Here is a 12,997-nt window from a genome sequence, read left to right as displayed (position 1 = left end):
GTTGGGTCCCCTAAGCCATGCCCTTGTCAAATCCTTTAGAGGCAGAATGCCACATTTTTGTTGTGGTACTACAGGGTGATATCCAGAAGCACGACTGAATGAATGCAAATCTGTGTGTTCATGCAAGACTGACTTACACATCGCTACAGCTCGTTACTGAGTTAAATCAGTCGCTAATTTAGCAAGGGAAGTGCTATAGGTGGTGATTCTGCTCAGTGTGTTACGAATTAGAGATTGACAGTTCTTACAAAGTCTCACCCTTGACCATGTTTTTATTTATCTAGGATTACCCACAGGTGTGACTACAGTTAGTGCAGCCTGTGGGACCATGCTGAAGTGCAAAATTCAATCAGTACTTAATGTGACCCTTTTGTAAGTTTCTACATCTGTCAAACAGCTTGTTTCCTTCCTTACTGCTTCTGCTATTTTTAAAGCTTTCTATATGGTCTTTGCTTTGCTGCAGAATATATTAAAATTTTTTATATCCCTAGCAAAGAAAATAGGTAGCATTTCATTGACATCAGCAGTGAAACTGGCCTATACTGATTCAGTGGCACTTAGTATTTACATAACAATTTCTTTAAGAGACCTTGCTGTAGTTTCGTAGGAAATAATTATCATAATCCTTAATTAATGGCTGATGAAAATGAGGTGCCCAAAGTCTGGTAACACTTGTTCATTGTAAAAAATTAAAACCCACCTCATTTCTCTTGAACCCTAGTCCCTGCTCACTGGGATGTACTGCATATACTGTAATTATTTTAAATCATGCTTTATAGTAGAGTGCACTATACTTAGCACTAGAGCCATAAACATATTTTTATTGTCTGTTTATCTGAATATACATCCCCATTCATTACAAACAAATCCCATTCATTACAAAACTCATGGGAGTTTTCCTCACCCAGGTGTCTAACTGGCTATATTATTGTATTGGCACACTATAGTATTGGCACATTATAGTAAGACAGTACAAAGTATCATCTGGTGATAAGGGCTCTTCTATTTCCTTTCTCATCACAATCCTCTATAACAGATGTTATATCGTCATTCATTTTACTCAAGTTTTCCATGTGCAAGTTAGATATCTAACTTGTAAGAGAGCAGTCTGGGCTCTTTTCATAGCTGTTTCCAGAGATAGGATTATTTGAATTGATAGGGTGAATTAATTCCATTCTAAAATAAATGTATAAAGTAGGTAGCTTAGATAGTTTGATGGCTGAAGCTTGTTCCAAATAATTCTATATGTTGACTTTGATATTATAATCATGTATATATGGACCTGATCAATAACATAAACAACGTACCCAACTTACAGAGGGTAAAAGCCCATTGAGAAAAAACTCCTCATATTAAACTGGGGTAAATTTCCCTCTGGGAGAGCATATATTTTTCCCTGGATTATAGAAGGAGCCTGAGAATACAGATAAAAGCAAATATCTAAAATGGTCAGAGGGGAACACCACCCTGAATGTCTAGTATGAAAAGGAAGACTCTGGAGTAAGGAACTCTATGAAATATTTTCTCACTACCTTTATGTGGTTTATTACATCCTGAGGGTCATATTAAGTCTTTACACACAGGTCTCATCTCACTTGCACTCTTATTTAGAATTTCCTCAGATACCTTCTATTTTTCCTCCACAATTTTGCCCAAGGCAGAATTTCTAGATTTTGTACATTTTCTGGAATTTCTGGACATCAGACACTGTGATCACACTGCAGGAACTCTGGAAATTGTTGATCTAGCTGCTACGCACGTAGCAGCCCAAAAGGAGGAGAGAATCTCCAAGCATTCCCTATCAATGGTCAGCTAAACTGGAAGTGCTGTGGGATTTTGAATAACCTTGTTCCTTCTGCAGAAAAGTTGGAACTGGCTAAAAGCAGGTCTGTTGTAGATACAGTCTAACACACACTTTTTGCTGCTCCTGCAGGAGGCAAGCTGAGTGCATGTCAGAGCAAGCCTGTTCCTCCTTTTCTTTCAGCTATGTAACAGATCACCTCCCCAGTCACCTCCTCCATCATTAAAAAATCTTTCTCCATACAACCTTATTAATACCTAGATTAATACTCTGTGTACCCACAAAAACTGCCTACCCTGATCCTACTCCATAGGTCTTCCAGAATCCTCTGCCATAAGAACAACCTCGGATACTCAGAGCTGTTTATGTCTGTACTTGTAACTGAGGTATCTGACCAGAAGTGCAATATCCCCACCTGCCTTGCTAACATAACTTACTATTTCACAAATTCATTCTTTTTTTTTTTTCCCAGTTTTTCTTTTGCTTCCCCTTTATCTGTCTGTTCTCTGTCACAGCTATTGGATTTGATTCTACTTCCTACGCTCGACTGAACAGAAACAGTTTGTGAGGTATTCCCCAGAGGTCAATCTGCATGTTGTTCTTCAAAGTTTGCATTGTCAGAGCCCTCTTCACCTTCTGTTTCTGAGTTGGTAAGAGTTTCTGTTGGGAATTTTGGGTCACAGTGACAACATGGCAGCTGCCTTCAGAGTCCATGAAAACACTCCTAGCTAAAATGTTCAAGACAATCACGTTGCTCCCAGGCAGATGATGCATCACAGGCGAACAGTCCCCGTTTTTGTTGGCTTTATCTTTTGTGGGCTGTCCACAGAGATAAAATAACAAGCAGTATATAGATGGAAAGAGAAAAATAAAAGTGTCATCTTATATGAACACGTATCCTCTTGGGTTTTGTCTGTCAGTAGTTACAATAGCGGTGATCAGTGTAGGTTAACTAGTGCTGGCCCAAGGCTGTGTAAGGTAGATCTGGTTAAGCCTTTATGATTGCTTTTATCTCAGACGAAGCCTTAACTGAACGAAGTGTAGAATATAGCGCTCTTCTCTTTCTACTCACGTACTGGATGATTTGATTACTGTGGAATTTAGCCAAGAATGGGCTTCTCTGTGGCCTGGAGACAATTTCCCAGGTTCTTCTTTCCTTAAACTAGTTCCTTCCTGAAGGACTATCACAGCTACATTGAGGAATCTTACTCTATACAAAGGGAGCAGAGATATTCAAATCCCTCATCATATGCTAACCCAAGACTAGGCGGCACCAGTAGGCACATGTGGATATGTCTAAGCTTCTGTGAAATCTCTGTGTTTTCAACATTACACCAGATTCAACCACAGAGGAGAGACTAAGTGCCAGATACAGTATCATGTTAACGTGGCTAATAGATGCCAGACCTAAACTGCCTGTTGCAGCTGTGTGCTTGGTGAAAATACCAGTTTGAGCATTTGGAAGGTTGGGAATTTCTCTACCGTGCAGTGTAGAAATCCCTTTTGATACTTTGCATTTCGCGTGACATGAATAGTGTATCTCCTGAACGCATGGCGGTTCCTTTAGAAACTGCTTTCTTGCATGATACATGACATACTACTAGGAGCGTAAGGTAAGGTTTTCCCACAGAAATTTTCTGGTCCAAGTGGTAGTTTTACCTTACAACACAGTCCTGCTTAGGAAGTCTGTTGGATAGAGGAATGAATGTGCTTTTTCACTTCCCTGGCCAAAACATTCTTGGCCAATATTTAGAGGGCAATTCTACCCCATTCCAATTCTTTTTTACATGCAACATTAATGTACACTCCACCACTGTATCTGCTTTTTCGGAAATCTTTACGGTTCTACAGATCCACTGGAGACCCCAAGTAACAAGTGAATTGCAACACATAGAGCATAAGGAGATTGAAATACTCTTTGCATTTACCTGATGAGCTATGGAAAAATATCAGTGATGGTGAAGTAGCACACTGCTTTGTCTTTCATATTGTGAACCTTCCGTTGTGTTTCAAGTTGCAACCGTAAGAGCAAAGGATTCACCATGATATCATCACTTTAATATCTGATTGTTACCAGCTATCTAATTGTTAATTGTAGAAACAGACATTTTTCCTGGTGTCATATTCACATATGCAGATTTGCTGATAAATATGGAGTGGAGCATCCTGAGAAACACTGATTCTCAACTAGTTGAAGACACCAATGCAAAGTGCTATCAGCGAATTCAAGTGGGCTGTGGGACTGAATTCTGCTTAATGAAATACGCTTGAATGTGTATTCCTTTCTCAGTACTAAGCCCAAAGCCTCTTGTAAAATGAAGCAGTGCTCCATGGATAGTTCCTTGGGATAACTCCAATTTTTCACAACATATTCTTGCTCTCCATATCTAACTGTGGGTGGTGAAAACTAGTGAACACTCAGTATCCTCCATCTCTTTGTGGTACCTTTGATGTGCAGGATGCTGAAAAAAACCTGACTGCACCAGCAGCAACTTCTCTGTGCAGCTTCTAACAAAGGTGAAAGGAGGAAGACAAGAAAACAGAAAAAAATGCAGAAAGCCAGTTGTCCCATGTCATTTCATGCTTACTTAGCAATGTGAAAAGATACTGCTTGAGTGATACAGAAACTGAAAATGTCAAGATCTCTGAATTTTCAGTATCTGTTAATACAGGAAAAACCCCACAATTTTCCTTAAATAGTTCCAGAGGCAGGAAAGACATCGATTTTCTAGGAATAGCAGAAGAAGCAATGCCATGAAATAAGCCAATTTTCTGTGCATGAAGTCTCATGGCCAAAACAGTGACTGAACAAAAACCTCAATGACTGCTGAAGTTAGTACTATGAAGTCCCGTTTATTTTCCTTGTTATATACAACAACAGCAGCGGGACTAGAAACCTTGTACTATATTTGAAATTAGGATTAATTTTTCAAGAGAAAGCCTGTTGATGTTAGTTTTTCCTACTGTGAAAAATGTTGTTCTATTGGTAAGTTGGTTTTACTTGTTGATATTTTTGGTATATCAGTCACCTTTATCATTAATGACATTACTTTTCTATCACTGTATCTAACAGATAGAATGAAAATTTTAAATGGGAAGTATATTCAGGTTAAAAGTGAAGACATTTAAACTTCGGAACAAACTACCAAGTTAAACAGCAGATTCTCAATGTCCTGATAGTCTTTATATTCAAATTTAATTTTATTCAGGGATACATTTTAGACAAAGCATTGTTTCTGCATTGAGTTCAATACAGGCCCAAGGGTGAAGCATAGGTGTTTGCAACATGTGAGTGATCAAAATAAATTATAAAATTATTTCCTATGGCCTGTGTATCCTTGGAAGCACAAGAACTACTAGCAGTATCTGTATGCCTATTCCAAATACTTTTATACGGAATAAATTCCATCCATTTGTGATTATAAATTGGTAAATAAAACATTTTGGTCTCTTTTTGGTTTCTTTTGCAACTTCATGCTCTGAATCTTTGTCATTCTCCACAGAACTTCCTTTCGTAACAAACTATTAACAACTTCATTCTGATTTATGAGATTTTAAATGTATTTTAATATTTATTTCATCACATACTCCTCTATAGTATTCAGCACACACAGCGACAAATTTCCACAGTTCTGCAATGTACTTAAGAATGTGTTGAACTTTAAACTCTCAAAAAGACTCAAAATAGATGAACTTGATTTTCATGCAGAATCAGGATCATAATCATGTTTACGTTAAATGAAGTTATGCTCTCACCTTTTCTGCTGTATAGGCATTAATCGTCCATGAAATCTTTCCATTTTCCTCAGAATATGCTTCCATATAAGTGTCTAGCATCAATTCATAAGATGTTGTTTGCACTGCTTACTCATAAATTGAAGGTAATTTCTTTCATCAGTAATAGCTTCTTTATACAGCTCCTGCCTTCTATTTAACCAAGATTGATTACATTTGCAACGGGTCTGCTTGACTGACCAATTTCTTTTCATACCATTTACAGTCTTTTCGTGTGTTTAAACTTGATGGGTTCATCCTTATCACTCATCTGCATTTACAAATTCTCATTTGATGTGTGTTATATAATTTCTGAGTGGAAAATGTTACTGCACCACAACTCCAGTGTGAATGTATAAAGCATAAATATCTGTTAATATTTTAAATTTTGCCACATATTTGATAACTAAGGGATTAGAACTTGGATTTTAGAATCTTCTCTAGTCTAAAATGTCATCTTCGGTGGTTCACATGAGAAGCATATTGTTTGGATTGCTTTAACTTAACATTTACTTAGTATTTGAGAAATCAAAATTAAAATTGAGAATGACTAAGTGAAGTCACCAAATTAACCAGCAGTGATTTGGAAATTCTCTTGAGGGAAATGCACATATGAACATGACCTTTGATGCTTACTGTAATATATAGATATATATTTGAAAGCAGTAAAAATTAGAGCTATGATACTCATTTGGGGAAGCAGCTGAACAGTGCTTCTCTGGACATCTGTCTCTCAAGTATTAATTCCTACACACGTCATCAAGAGCAGCCATTTAGACAAATGCATAAATTGGACGGAATATTCCTTTTCCATAAGTATCATAACTCCAAGTGCCTCCTCGATAGAGTTATTTATGGAGAGCTCCCCACCACTTCTACTTTTGCGTGAACAGAAGAAAAAATAGAAATCAGTAATCACCCTCTTTAATACAGGGTTAAGAGTTAGCTCAGAGAACACGATTTCTAACAAAATCTTTCTGACTGTAAGTCAAAAGGAATAGACTTTGATGTTACAGTGTATTGGGTTTGTGCGGCAAGGTTTTGGTAGCCGGAGGGCTACAGGGGTGGCTTCTGTGAGAAGCTGCCAGAAGATTCCCCTATGTCTGATAGAGCCAACACCATCCGGCTCCAAAGGGGACCAGCCTCGGGCCAAGGTCCACCCAGGGTCAACCCACCACACAGTTACTTGTTACTTTCTGGTTTTCATACAAGATGCCCTCATTAACTTTGCTGTCACAAAGATACACAGCATACAATTCATATCTCTGTAGTTATATGAAATATTTATATGCAGAATGTCTTCTCTTCCTCCTCTATTTTAATTTAAGCTACTTAGCTAATCATCTACGGATCTGTGTGTATGTGTCTAGCACAGTGCTCCTCCTAGCACAGTTCTGAGGTTTGAAACTGGAAGGATGGCTCCAGTCCTGTCCCAGTAGTGGTGGTCAGCCACCAGTGTGGCTATACCACGCTCAGAACACCTATCGTGGTGCCTGATAACTGACTTTCTCTGTCTCCCATTTCCCTCCTGAGGCAGCTCTCAGGAAGATCATTGTCAAATATTCAGTGCCATGTCTGAGCAACACAGGATTTATTCCAACCACAATGCTAAGACACAGAAATCACTCAGGTACCACACTGATAACTGAAGCATCCACAGGATTGCAGAGAAATATGAAAAGTTCCCAAAGCTGGATATACCAGGGCTCTAATCTTTTCTAGATTATAGGTATCAAATATAAAAGCTGTCTTTGAATATGCAAATACAAATTCAGTTCATAAAAACACCACCGAGCATCCCTACAAAGATTCAGCATCAAAGTTCAGCTTTGAGACTTCAACTCCATTCACAAAGCCCCAAACTCCTAGTATGTTTATAGTCTAATTGGAAATATTATCATTTCAAACAGGCTAAATCTTCAACAAAAGAGGTCCAGACAGGAGTGCAGCTGAAACAGAAGTGTTACAGTCTGCTACCAGACACGGCAGGCAACTGGACCTGTCTGACCTTACATTTGCCGTTACTAAACGAGCAGAAATGTTAAATGGGTACGTTTTACTATTCTGTCACATGCTGCATGAACAGAACTAAGTTGAACATAGGTATGGAATTCTAAAGAGGATGAAAGTACTGATTGACACACAATAAAAAAATACTAACGTGCTATATTTAATCAATGATTGGGAAAATGAGCGCTGGATATGTGTGAGGGCACTACGCTGATATCATTGCCTTGGATAGTAACAAGGTAATTAACTTTATTTTGGGTTATCTCCGATGGTTTGCATTCATTTCATAATATTTTAATGAAATTCCTTCATTGTAATTTACTGTTAAGACTATTCATTGTTTGAAACTTGATTCCCTGAAAGAAGGAAAACTGAATTACATTGATTTCAATCAATTTTACTCAGTGGTTTAACTGTGCTTGAACCTGTGTTTGCATACAACAGAGGATTAAGTCAAGACTGGCTTCCATGATGGTCTCTAGAACTATTGAGGCAACAAACAACCATTTGGTATATTTAGAGATTTGTAAATTTTTCCTTTATGTGCTATTTCCCTATTTTGTATAAAAATCTGTCATTTCAGCTGTTTTTATTTTGACTGACTTCTATGAGCTCCATGGCCACTTTTCACTTGACTGGAAGGCTGGCAGCATATTTTCCTTATCATGATAAAGGATGTATATCCAGGTAGATACTGCTGTGAGGTTCTCTGTATCTTGAAATTGTGTCTTACTGGATTTTAGAGACTCATTTATTCAGTACTGCTACTTTGACCACCTCAGTGAGCTTACACACCGCTTACAGACATGGACTGTAATACCTCAGCAATGTAAACAACAGGCACAGTAAGAAATGGTGAAGTTGTCTGTTCTCCTGAACTCTAATGAACTACTTTAATTTAAAGTAAATTGAGACAGCCTTGTTCCTTTGTCTAACCAAGGAACTGAAATTCAGAAATTATTAATACTGTTCTGAGCCTTGTTATTATTGATTACTCATTGCATAGGCTCAGATAAATTAATCTGACCTTTTTGCATCTGTTTGTCTTTCTGTGTTACTAAGATACCAAAATTTAACTAATACATGGGAGTGTTAAAAATTAGTTACTGATTATTTACCAAGATGTGTGAAAATATACAGGACTATGAAAATGAAAACTAGCCATCTTCATAATAAATCAAAAGAGCAAAAATTACTGTGTAAGATTTCACCCAAGAAAGAGGAAAATATGAGAATAGTGATGAGAAACGAAACAAAAGAAAGATAAATGATGGCCAAAAAGATGGCCATTGCATATGTAATGAGGAAACTTCACAGAATCACAGAATCAACCAGGTTGGAAGAGACCTCAGGGATCATCGAGTCCAACCGTTGCCCCTACATCACCCTGTCAACTAGACCATGGCACTAAGTGCCGTGTCCAGTCTTTTCTTAAACACCTCCAGAGATGGTGACTCCACCACCTCCCTGGGCAGCCCATTCCAATGTCTAATAACCCTTTCTGTAAAGAAATTCTTCCTGATGTCCAACCTAACTTCATCAAGTAGAAACAGTAGGATTACAGAGCATTCTGGCAAACTCTGCAGCTGGAGGCACACCATGTACACATCCGAAATAGGAAGTTATAGGGTGTTTAAAATCAGGCTATTGTAGTTATTCATGCCTTGCTGTCTGGTGTCTATTTTAGAAACACTGAGCTATGTATGCATTTTTGATGGTCTGACCACAAACTCTCAGTGGTTGTAATTAGTGTGTTGGATCCACTCCACACATTAGGTACATTTTTTTTTGCATTTTAACTTTCAGTTAGGAAGAGAATTTGGGTGACGTTAATTGGTTTTTTCAGAGACACTTTTGTATTTGTGTTTCTTTTGAAATCCTTAGGGTCTGGAAAGACACTTTTAAGGAGATACTTTTAAACTTAAGTTGAAACAATAACAATCACAAAAAAGAAGGTGTTTTTGAGGTTGTTAAGCTCAGTGCATTTTTTCTAGAAACTAAAGTCTTCATTTGGCAGAAGGCAGCATTGGTTGAAATAAGGGTTCAGGAGTTCTTCATTCAGCTCATGCTTTTCATACAGATGTCTGCAATTTTCTTAGTAAATTTAACTATTCTGTGCCTAAATATTCCTCTCTAAAATATATACTGGTTATACTCTATGCATATATGCATGTAATATTTACAAACATAAACAGAATATATATGTGTACATACAAATGCATATGTACATACGTGCAAATCACAAATCACAGCCCAGGCGCTGGAGTTCAGTGACTGAATGCATGTTGCTGTCTATTTTTGCAGCATGTTGCATGTTTCTGTGTGTGGCAAAACACATGCTGGAACAAGGGAAATTCCTGTTTGACAGGGAGGAAAAAAATCTTCACCTTGAAGAACTAGCACTGGAAAAGGGCCCCAGAAATTCACGGCTTACAGTTTTTGGACTCCAACTCGGATGTTTCTTCTCCAACTGTATAATTGGTTCCACTTCGGTGTAGAACTAGTGTTGTGCCTGCGTTGAAAATATTCTCGTTCTAATTCATAAGAATTCTCTGCTTCACAGTCCTTAAAGTGAACTGACTTTTCCATGGACACAGGACTGTACAGAGGAGAGCGAGTTAATGAACCACAAAATCAGGATCAGAGGTCTTGGAGGTTTACAGCCTACTGCACCAAAATGTCTGTGTAGCAAAGACTAAATAAGGATACTCAAGCTAATGCAAGCACTGTGGACAGCGCAAATGTGACAATTAGGTATTTTAATTTGGTTTGAAAAGATGGATTACATTTTAATATGTACTTACATTTTAAAAGGTGGGGGAAAACAAACTTTGTTTAAGAGTGTGCATGTGATGGAAGAAGCTAAAAAAAAAATCCTATTTCCTTGATACCGTATAAGAATTTGCATTAGCCTAAGTACATAAATGATGTTTCAGTTCAACAGGGGTTTTTTTAGCTAAATTTGATCAGCAAACTGAAAAATGAGTCCCCATCCACACCCTCTAACCTGATGTCCTCACCATGTAAGGACTATTTCTACTGCTCATCATTGAAACGTTTACCTCTCCACTGTGTTGTAAGTAGATCATCACCTGGTAGTGATTGTTACAGGTTTGCATGTCACAGGCATTTAAAATCTTGGCTTTCATTTTAGAACTTGAACTAGCTGCCTGTGCTAATCAACAGTGAAACATTTCAAGTACGTGTTTCTGCTCAATGTAGTAGCCATGGTAGTTGTAGGAAGAAGCTCAGTCCTGACCTTTTTAATAGATTACTCACAGTAACAGAAGGAATAGGACAACCTGTAAGTGGGTGACCCTAGATTTCGCATTTACACAGTTTCGCTAAAATATAAGGATTCATTAACCGAAGGGGGAAATGTGGAGATTTAATAGCAATAACATATATTTAAAGAACTTTTCAACTTGATCTAAATCCTGGCCAAATTACTTTGGCAGTCTGGCCTTTCCTATTAAAAATTTCATGTGCTCCTACCCAAATGCAAAATATGGTGGTAAGTTAAAAACGAAGTGAACTCATACAAGACTGTAATCCTAAATAATGTGCACTATAGTATTTAAATCTGCAGGTATCCATGATTGCATACTGTTTGTGCTGGAGATGGTTTGATACTCTCATGATGAGAATAAAGCAATGCAAAACATGAGCATTTTTAATATAATTGCTAGCAAGGCAACAGCAAAACTTGAGGAGAAATACTTTGGAATATAACATCTGGAGAAATACATATTCAGAAAGCTGTAGATATAAATGCAAGTTTCAATATCGTATCCCTCTGTATCTTGGAGAAAATCATGCTGATAGTACTGAAGATAGTGGATGATGTGGGAGAATTACTCCAGGATGAGATACTAAACAAATTGGAACGACATATTTAAGCAGAAATATTCTAATTGCTTACAGCAGTTTTACATTATTGGAAAGAGTCTGGTCATTTCTGCACCAGGCCCAGCACATAAAATTTTATTGGAGGTTTTTATACAGCTGGTGTTAAAAAGGGAGAGAATTTATTGAAACCAATGAAGTATACTCCTCTGGATGCCTTTTTTCCCCCTCATATACACCAGTTTTACATCTTCATAATTCCACGGATATCAGCGGGGTTGCTCTTGATTTCCACTAGGATAAAAGAAGGAAGAATCACGCCCCTTCCCCTCCTGTCTGCATTTTTATAACACCTGCAGAAGTCTTGCTGTTTAAAAGCCACCATGGAAAAGAACAGTGCAAGGATGCAAGGATCTTTGTTTCTTTATTTCTTTAATCTCTCATTTAAAAGAAAAAATCAATTAGTGGCTTTATATGGCATCTTTTTTCTTTTTTTTTTTTTTTTTTTTTTGGGTCAGGATCTGAAACACCCAGTCTGCTTGTTTGGCTTTTTGGCTTTTTGGGTTTTGTCCCATTTTAGCCCTAAGAAGAAAAGAGACTTTCATAGAATAAGAAAAAATTTTAATGTACATATCTTAGCATAGTGCTGAAAATGCAGAACAGGTCTCCCAAGCTGCAAATGGTTTAGTCACTTGGAAATAATTGTTACATATTTAACTGATGTAATTTATTTGTGTCTCAGCATTAAGCTGTGTTAATATTAAACAACAAGCATTCAGAACCTTTGTTGGATGCTCTCTGTTAAACACCTTTATATCCTCATGTTACCCATTGATGGTTTAATATTCTCCAAGAATAAGAGACAGTAAGACTGGAGGAGAACTTGCAAGAACATCTGAACTATCTTAGCCAAGTCAGGACCCACACTGCTGTTCTGGTAAATGTCTAAATCTAGAAAGCACCAAAGGACAGAGATTCCACATCCTTTCAACTATCGGACCAGTTCTTCACCCTCCCTACCAGTGGATTTAAAGTCAAGATGAAAAGCCTATCACATCTTGTTCTATCCACAGTGGATATGGAGAATAATTTTATTCCTTTCATTTTTGCAGCTCTTCTTTGAATGTTTGTTGCACTTGAAAATCAATATCATGTGTCCCTAAAGTCATCTTTTCTTTAGAGATTCTATCAATGCTTTCCTAACTCATGTTTTCTAGTTCTTCAGTTATTCTTGTTGAGGATCTCTGAACTCTGCTTATTCTGGAAGTACAGTCATCAGAACTGAACGTCTTTAAGTGAGATTTTAGCAGTGCTTGAACACTGGAGGGGACATTCACCTTTCATGTAAACATTCATGATCATAATACCTAAGACAATGTTTCTCTTTCTAGCAGCACACTGACACCGTTGATTTATTTCATTTTATAATCCACTACAATGTCCACTTCCTAACCTGTTATTTTCTATTTTCTATTGCTCACAGATACCTATGGGTTTGTACCTATCCTAATGAAAGTCTGAGCAGTGTATTTGCTGGTTAGACTAGTGGCGAGAATTCAGGAATTT

Source organism: Nyctibius grandis, chromosome 6 (assembly GCF_013368605.1).
Source record: "Nyctibius grandis isolate bNycGra1 chromosome 6, bNycGra1.pri, whole genome shotgun sequence".
NCBI classification, from domain to species: domain Eukaryota; kingdom Metazoa; phylum Chordata; class Aves; order Nyctibiiformes; family Nyctibiidae; genus Nyctibius; species Nyctibius grandis.
Note: the sequence above shows the minus strand (reverse complement) of the source record.